At 41.1% G+C, this 9,290-nt stretch overlaps 1 protein-coding gene across 1 annotated transcript in view; it reads left to right on the forward strand.

The window, feature by feature from the left end:
* The first annotated feature begins 1,484 nt into the window (after positions 1 to 1,484).
* Positions 1,485 to 9,290, forward strand: part of LOC108443471 (pleckstrin homology domain-containing family G member 1) — a 54,096-nt gene continuing 46,290 nt past the window's right edge. The window contains exon 1 of the mRNA XM_017724179.2: positions 1,485 to 1,654. The gene's annotated coding sequence lies outside the window, so the exon portion shown is untranslated. The remainder of the gene's footprint in view (positions 1,655 to 9,290) is intronic.

Below are 9,290 nucleotides of genomic sequence, written 5' to 3' on the forward strand. Positions count from 1 at the left end.
CACTCGCTGGTATTTCATGAATCACACCGGATCAGAACGGCCTTTAATGACCCTTTAGCACTCAGGCCCCGCCCTCGTTTGCATATTGGGCAGCAGTGCGTGTTCAGCGACGTGCCTAAATAAGGACCTCCAGGGGCGAATTTGGGCCGTTTATTTTTCCAGTAGTAAAGCTTTTCAGCATCACGTCGCAGCCTTTAGTAAACTGGGCTGTTCCGAAGAATTCCGAGGCCTGAAATACCTACAATACAGACACTGCAGCAAGTGGACTAGAAGCAAACTGAATCATCATCCTTCGGTTTTAGTCACTGCTTTTATCTATGATAATTTAGTTTCAGATAAATGTATAAAATTATTCTAATATGATTTATAACGTACAAGCGGAACTCTAGAAGATTCCAGAATGACACAAGAACGAGGTTCTAAAAATGAATATCAAAAATATACAGATTAAACTTCAAATTAATGTCTGAATAAATTTATAATAAAATATAATAATGTATAGTGTGTGTGTGTGTGTGTGTGTGTGTGGGTGGGTGGGTGTGTGTGGGGGGGGATATATAATGTATAGGGTGTGTCAGAACTCAAGGTTAGAAGAAGTCTGTGACCTACCTACCTCTCTCTCTCTCTCTCTCTCTCTCTCTCTCTCTCTCTCTCTCTCTCTCTCTCTCTCTCTCTCTCTCTCTCTCTCTGTGTGTGTGTGTGTTGTCCTGTACAAGGTTATTCAGGGACAATGTACAAACTTCACTGTATCTGCATCACTGACCAATAAGTGTGTGTTGTTTTTAAAAAAAAAAAAGTCCCGTCTGAACTTCAATCTCAGGAAGTGTTGACCAGGAATTGGTGCTGGACCTTCAGCGAGGGGACTTTCCTTCAGGAGAGTGTGTGTGTGTGTGTGTGTGTGTGTGTGTGTGTAGAGCTGGGCGATATGACGAAGCGTAATATCACAATACTTCCAGATATTTTTATGATGCGCAGTGTTTAATTTTATCTGGTCAGCTGGAACAGAAAGTAGTGCCAAGTTTAAAATATTATTAAAAATGATGAGTGCAGTTATTCTATAGCTCTATACATGATACTGAATCACTGGCTGTGTGTGTGTGTGTGTGTGTGCGCGTGTGTGTGTGTGTGTACGTATGTATAACCTCTTTAAAGTGACCCACTTGTGGGCCTTTAGGGAGAACGCCCAAGTGTCCCACTCTCCGTGTGTGTGTGTGTGTGTGTGTGTGTGTGTGTCTCTGTCTGTCTGTCTGTCTGTCTGTCTGTCTGTCTGTCTGTCTGTCTGTCTGTCTGTGTAATAGTTGTTGTCCTTCTTGGCTCTGATCCAGATATTCCAGGCGTGTGTGTTTAGTGAGTTTAGTTACAAGTTTGAGTTAGTGACTGGTCAGAGTCTCTCTCTCTCTCTCTCTCTCTCTCTCTCTCTCTCTCTCTCTCTCTCTCTCTCTCTCTCTCTCTCTCTCTCTCTCTCTCTCTCTGATCTCACAGAGGTGTGGACGCTCAGTCTGGTCTGAGCTCAGCTGAGAGCGTGTGTGTGCGTGTGTGTGTGGAGACACGGAGATAGGGAAGCGTCCGAGTATGGAATTAAACTCTAAACGGATTTTACTGTCCAGAACGGAGATCAGGAGGAGAGTCCAGTAGCCGCCCGGAGGCTTTAAAGGTAAGACAGTTTATTAGTTATTGACCTGCCGGTGTTTCCAGTGTGTGGACTGATCGGTTACGGTCTGTAATCTTATCAGATTACAGGGGAATTGGGCGTAAATCTCTGAGCTGATTCACTGCAATTATGATTCTGTGGGAAAGGACTCAAAGAATCGTTATAAGATCAAATGATTCGATTTGCTTATTTTGGTAGGAATCAGTGACTTGTTTAAAGTACCGTGGGATTTCAGGCGGGGGCTGGGGGGACATGGTTACGCAGTATTGGAATATACTCAGTTGTAGAATTTATTGAGTATATTTATAAACAATTATAAATGATTCTGTTGATTCAGCTGAATCACTGGTTTAATTTCTATGTTATAGTCAGACTCTCTCTCTCTCTCTCTCTCTCTCTCTCTCTCTCTCTCTCTCTCTCTCTCTCTCTCTCTCTCTCTCTCTCTCTCTCTCTGTAATTGTAGGTGTACTATTAGTAAACTGGGAGCTTTCATTTAGCGTGTGGCTAATTCTAGGTCTCTTCAGTAATGTTATGTTTGTTTCACTACATGTTCTGTCTCAGCAGGTGAACACACTGTGTGTGTGTGTGTGTGTGTGTGTGTGTGTGTGTGTGTGTGTGTTTTGACTGCGTCACAGTGCGGTGAGAGTGAGAGTTATAGGCGATGGCTTTATTAGCCTTATAACTGTATTGGTCCTGTAGGTGCTCTTTGAGTTCTGAGTGATTTGATTTACTGCATTTATTTTTAAATGCGAGTAAAATCCTGATTTTTAACCTAAAACACGAGTGAAATGCATTTAACACGGGAAACATGACAAATATTATAGGTTTAAAGGAGACTTTCTTCAGAATACCTGCATAATTAAGTGGTACGGATGTAAAGAGAGTCATTCAGAGCGGTTTGGTGTGAAACTGCTCTAGAGAAACTCACCGAGTCAGGACGGTTCAGTGGCGGTGATGGGAACCAGACGTCCCCCTCTAAAAGCTCCTCACAGAAAGTTCCTGCAGGAGAAATTTGTCTTTAAAATCCATTCCTGGTGGAGGGAGACGTGTAGAGCGTTCTAAGAACAAATAGTCCCCCAAAAAAAACGTGTATTTTCTGATTTATTTATATTTTACCATCAACTTTCCATATAAACTCAGAAGACTGGTGTAGGTTCTCTGGAGGTTCTGGATGGTAAATAAAGTGTCTGTATCTGTGTTGTCGTCATGGCGACGCCTGGTTCCCATCACCACCACTGTAAAGACCCCTGAACCGTTTCACTCCAAGCCCTCTGAAGGTCTGAAATGTGCTGGTACTGGACAGCAGTCGTGGATCTTTGGTGCCGTGGATCTTTGCTATTTTGTGATTGGCTGTAAGAGGAAGGCCGTTAGGTCTTCCTGCTGACCCTCGCCCTGCAGGCCGGTCTAAATCCAAACATCGCTTCCTACCGCAACACGTACACGTATGTGCGCAGATGCACAGGACGCAGGACGTCTTCCGACGACCCAGCTGGAGCACAAACCCCCCCGCCTTCCTTCCACTCTCTCCTTCCTCTCTGTGCTGCACTCGCTCACTGTGTGGATCAATAGTTCACTAACGCTTAATGCTGGTGAAGCTCTTCGTAGACGAGTCGATGCTGGAATCGTGACGTTATCAGAAGCTCAGAAATAATTCTGCAGTAAAAAGTAAAATAAAAATAAATAAATAATGACCAGCTCGGCCTGATTGGTCAGAGGCTCAGTCTGATTGGTCCAAGAGCTGTTTATGACCTGAAATCCTAAATTTAACCGGCCTAGAAGCAGTTCTCATGCGTGCAGCATAGGTTGCCATGGTGATTCATCCCCTCGTGAAACTGTTTTGTTGCTTTTATTCAACATTTTATAAAAAAAAGACAAAAGTCAGACATTTTTGGACGATATGCTTTTAATCTTGGCCGTTTCTTCTGCCAGAGAACGTTCCAGCAGCCTGGAGCTGTTGGCAACCTGAGGTCAGTGAAATAACGCAGGTATGTTGAAATAAAGAAGCTGCTGTAACGCGGGTGGAACGCTTCTCAACCAGTGGGACTGTTGCCGTTGTGTGTTTGTTTTTGTTTTTTTTTGTTTTTTTTAATATGCAGAACCTGCATATTAGTCTTATAGTAATAACTAAATTTTAGAGCAGTTACTGAAACAAATACATTATTAAATAAAGCAAAGTAGTTACTGAATAACTTATAATATTTACTGAATAATTCATAGTTGCTAAATTTCCTTCGGGATCAATAAAGTGTCTGTCTGTCTGTCTGTCTGTCTGTCTGTCTGTCTGTCTGTCTGTCTGTCTGTGTGTCTGCTACTTAATTTGTAGTAAACACTGAATAATTCATAAGTTACTGAATAATTTGTAGTAGTAGTTGCTGAATGACTTGTAGTAGTTGCTGAATGATTTGTAGTAGTTGCTGAATGACTTGTAGTAGTTGCTGAATGACTTGTAGTTACTGAATGACTTGTAGTAGTTACTGAATGACTTGTAGTTACTGAATGACTTGTAGTAGTTACTGAATGACTTGTAGTTACTGAATGACTTGTAGTAGTTACTGAATGACTTGTAGTTACTGAATGACTTGTAGTAGTTACTGAATGACTTGTAGTTGCTGAATGATTTGTAGTAGTTGCTGAATGACTTGTAGTTACTGAATGACTTGTAGTAGTTACTGAATGACTTGTAGTTGCTGAATGACTTGTAGTAGTTGCTGAATAATTTGTAGTAGTTACTGAATGACTTGTAGTTGCTGAATGATTTGTAGTAGTTGCTGAATGATTTGTAGTTGCTGAATGACTTGTAGTTACTGAATGACTTGTAGTAGTTACTGAATGACTTGTAGTAGTTACTGAATGACTTGTAGTTACTGAATGATTTGTAGTAGTTACTGAATGACTTGTAATAGTTACTGAATGATTTGTAGTAGTTGCTGAATGATTTGTAGTAGTTGCTGAATGATTTGTAGTAGTTACTGAATGACTTGTAGTTACTGAATGACTTGTAGTAGTTACTGAATGACTTGTAGTAGTTACTGAATGACTTGTAGTAGTTACTGAATGACTTGTAGTTACTGAATGATTTGTAGTATTTACTGAATGATTTGTAGTAGTTACTGAATGACTTGTAGTAGTTACTGAATGATTTGTAGTTGCTGAATGACTTGTAGTAGTTGTTGATTGATTTGTAGTAGTTACTGAATGATTTGTAGTAGTTGCTGATTGATTTGTAGTTGCTGAATGATTTGTAGTAGTTACTGAATGATTTGTAGTAGTTACTGAATGATTTGTAGTAGTAGTTGCTGATTGATTTGTAGTAGTAGTTGCTGAATGATTTGTAGTAGTAGTTGCTGAATGATTTGTAGTAGTAGTTGCTGAATGATTTGTAGTAGTAGTTGCTGATTGATTTGTAGTAGTAGTTGCTGATTGATTTGTAGTAGTAGTTGCTGATTGATTTGTAGTAGTAGTTGCCGAATGATTTGTAGTAGTAGTTGCCGAATGATTTGTAGTAGTAGTTGCTGAATGATTTGTAGTTGCTGAATGATTTGTAGTAGTAGTTGCCGAATGATTTGTAGTAGTAGTTGCCGAATGATTTGTAGTAGTAGTTGCCGAATGATTTGTAGTAGTAGTTGCTGATTGATTTGTAGTAGTAGTAGTTGCTGAATGATTTGTAGTAGTAGTTGCCGAATGATTTGTAGTAGTAGTTGCCGAATGATTTGTAGTAGTAGTTGCCGAATGATTTGTAGTAGTAGTTGCTGATTGATTTGTAGTAGTAGTTGCCGAATGATTTGTAGTAGTAGTTGCTGATTGATTTGTAGTAGTAGTTGCCGAATGATTTGTAGTAGTAGTTGCTGATTGATTTGTAGTAGTAGTTGCTGAATGATTTGTAGTAGTAGTTGCTGAATGATTTGTAGTAGTAGTTGCTGAATGATTTGTAGTTGCTACTAAATTATTTAAAGCTGCTATTTAAAGCGAGGTCACCTAACACTGAATATAATCGCATTTACTGAGGAGTTCATGGTAGACTGATGAATTTACGATAGCTCATGAATAAATTGCTGCATTTCTGATATTTCATAACTGATGCTGTTCAATGACCACCTTCAGAGTCCCATGGCTTATTTATATGGTTTACATGGCTTGTTACGTTCACCCCCTTATAGAGTGAAGCGTTCACTATTCATTTACACAGATTTAGTGATTTTGGTCGGTCAGGTCTGGTTAGTGTTGTGTATGTGTGGATATGAGGCAGGTTTGTTGTTTAGGTGAGATTGGGGTCAACAGTGGAAGGTCACGGTCATGTATCATTCTCAGTAATAGAACCGTCTCCCCCAGGCCCCCATAGGCAAGTTCTGATTTTGAGCTCCACAGCTGTGAAAAGGAGCTAAAAAGAGCCTTTACACACAGGTGTAGACTTCTTTAGGATGTGGGGTCATACCAGTGAACAGGCTGTGTTATTCTTATGTGCCCGTATTGCTGCTGTTGGATCAACATCTCATTCAAAACCTCCAAAATGGTCACTACAGGAGAAGGAAAAAACCTAGTCTACTTTTAATGCAAGTCAATGGAACCAGAATTTTTTCCACGTCATTTTGGGCTGATTCATTTGGTCTGTTCATCATGAAATTTACACACAGTATAATGGACAACAGGGAGGCTAATTCCAGATTATGTAAAAAGTGGAAAATGACAAATTGGAGACGCAAGGTGCATCAGTTTAGTCAATATATTTGCCATGTAAGCTCACCGTCTGGAACTTTGACTGGAATGTGCTTAATGTTGTGTAATACATCCATGAACATGAATGACAGCTGCGATTAGATTTGACTTGGACTGGACAAGTTTTTGGATGTAAGCGCCGCTCGGCCAGGTTTCGTTGATGCCTTCCCTAGCGTCTTATTCGTCATTCCAGGTATTCTCAGATTCAAATTCCACGTAATTAAAATGCCTCCAGAACATCACATTCTCCATACATGGAACTAGACGTTTCACTGCACTGTGCCACCTTTTCTCGATCTATGAATCCCGCCACACATCCTGCAGGTATTTCTAGCCCGATCATTTTCACATTTCTGCTGAGCCGCAGTTGCTTCCTCAATCACTTTGCACTGCAGCTGTTTCTACTTTCGCACATTCTCTAACAGAAGAGGGACACATTAACATGGCTTATGTAGGGTCTGTACTGACCTACAGCCTCTGCAGAAGAGTGTGAGCGCAGGACTCCATCAGATTCTGATCCCGTTGTTGGTTCTAAGCCAGCGTTTCAGCCGACAGCTGAACAACTAAAACCAGAATCGATCAGAATCCCACAGAATCCAGTTCAGCAAACAAGATGAGCTGTGAGCGCTTTACAAACAGAACCACACTCGGCTTCATCAGCGCTGAACGAGCTGACGCTGATGCTGAGACGGGTTTATAGTTCCAGCTAAATGCTGAAGGACTCTGCTGGTTATAGTGGAAGGAGTGGCTGATGTTACAACACGCTTGATGACACACACTCCCTCTCATGCTCTGCTGTTAAATGTCCCCTATTAATTTTCTATATATAATGTCTCTATAAGTCCCGTGTGTCTAAGTCCCACACACACACACACACACACACACACACACACTCTCACACTCACTTAGGAGAGATTGTTAATCACAGCAGATGTTACTACAGAGCTATTCAGATCAGAGAATATAAATGAGTGTTTACCGTGTGTGTGTGTGTGTGTGTGTGTGTGTGTGTGTGTGAGGACTCTGAAGTCTCTCTCTCTCTTCTTCTCTCTAACGATGAGCTTTTGTGCTTTAGTCCTTCTCCAACACCCCCAGTCCTGGGGGTTGCCATGGCAACAGTTGTTTGCACCCCCTCCAAAAATCCCTGTGTGTGTGTGTGGTAATGTTCTGCTGGAGTTCAGAGCAGTATAAGAGTGTGTGTGTGTGTGTGTGTGTGTGTGTGTGTGTGTGTGTGTGTGTGTGTGCGCGCGCGCGCGCGCATAAGATGGTCAGCATGCTGAGGGTCCTGAGGTGGGTTTAATTTGGGTCACTGAGTGTGAATAGCTTCTCTGGTTCCCTATTGTTACACTGACCACTCTTGAAGTGTGTGTGTGTGTGTGTGTGTGTGTGTGTGTGTGTGTGTGTGTGTGTGTGTGTGTGTGTTTTGGTCTAAACTCAGCTGAACTCTAATAAATCTTCATTACATTTCTGAGTGTTTGGTGGAATTGCTAAATTTACAGTTTGGAACACACACACACACACACACACACACACACACACACACACACACACACTACAAGCGTGAGAGTGAAAGTGTGTGTGTGTGTGTGTGTGTGCCAGTCCTCTTAAAGGACCTGTGTGGAACCTCAGAACGTCTGATGCTCCACCGCCTATATAAATAACATGTGTTTGTGTGTAAGATTGACTTTTAGTACGTTGGGTATTAATCAGATTCCCATTTAAACCAAGAAATACAAAAGTAGATTTTTCTTGTTCTATGAATCTTCATTAATGTTGGAGTGATAACCCACTACAGGCAGATGGTCACTTAACTGTTTTCAGTAATGACTATAAATTGTTCCATACCTCCTACGAATCTATCTAATCTGAACTGTGCAGTATTTACTATGAATTGTTCAGTATTTACTATGAATTGTTCAGTATTTACTATGAACTGTTCAGTATCGACTGAATTACAGTTTTTACTATGAACTGTTCAGTATTTACTATGAACTGTTCAGTATCGACTGAACTATTCAGTATTTACTATGAACTGTTCAGTATCGACTGAACTATTCAGTATTTACTATGAACTGTTCAGTATCGACTGAATTATTCAGTTTTTACTATGAACTGTTCAGTAACTACTATGAATTCAGTATCTACTGTGAATTATTCAGTAATTATCAGCAAATTTATAGATGAATGACTTTTTAATGAACAGCTCTACACAATAATGCCTTACCTGTGTGTGTGTGTGTGTGTGTGTGTGTGTGTGTGTGTGTGTGTGTGTGTGTGTGCGCGCATTTTGGGGAGCACACGGCTCATGTGGGAACTGCAGAGGGGGGTCTTTATGTGGAGTGTTCAGCTATTGATCAGAGAGAGTCTAAAGAAAGAGAGGGAGGGGGGGAGAGAGGGAGGGGGGGGGGTTAGTCAGCAGATTTCCTCGTCACACACAGTAAATCTGCCTTTTTAGCTAAATAAAATATCTACACATGGCTCATCCTCCTCTTAGACGCACGAGGGAGGGAGGGAGGGAGGGCTGAAACACAGAGAAATTGGAAACAGATTCCTGAAAAAGTGAAAGTAAAAAGTGCAGAGGAAAAAAAGGAGTGAAGAAAAAGAGAGGGATAGAGAGAGAGATGAGGGAAAGAATGAGAACAAGAAGGAGAAAAGAAGCAAAGGAAAAGAAATGACTGAGAAGCAATAGAGGTAAATACCGAGGGAGAGAAAGTAAGCAGAGAGAGGGGCATAAAGAAAGGAAAAGTAACAGAGCAAGATAAAAGAAAAGGAAAGAAAACATGAAAATGAAGTGAAAAAGAGAAACAACAATGGGGCAATCGAGGCAACGAGAGGGAGAGAGAGAAATAAACAGAAGATAGAAGTGGAGTGGAGCTTTCACTGGGAGGGGCGGAGCTCCCGAGATAAATGAACAGTAGGAAAGCGA

The sequence above is a fragment of the Pygocentrus nattereri genome, chromosome 9 (genome assembly GCF_015220715.1).
Source record: "Pygocentrus nattereri isolate fPygNat1 chromosome 9, fPygNat1.pri, whole genome shotgun sequence".
Lineage (NCBI taxonomy): Eukaryota > Metazoa > Chordata > Actinopteri > Characiformes > Serrasalmidae > Pygocentrus > Pygocentrus nattereri.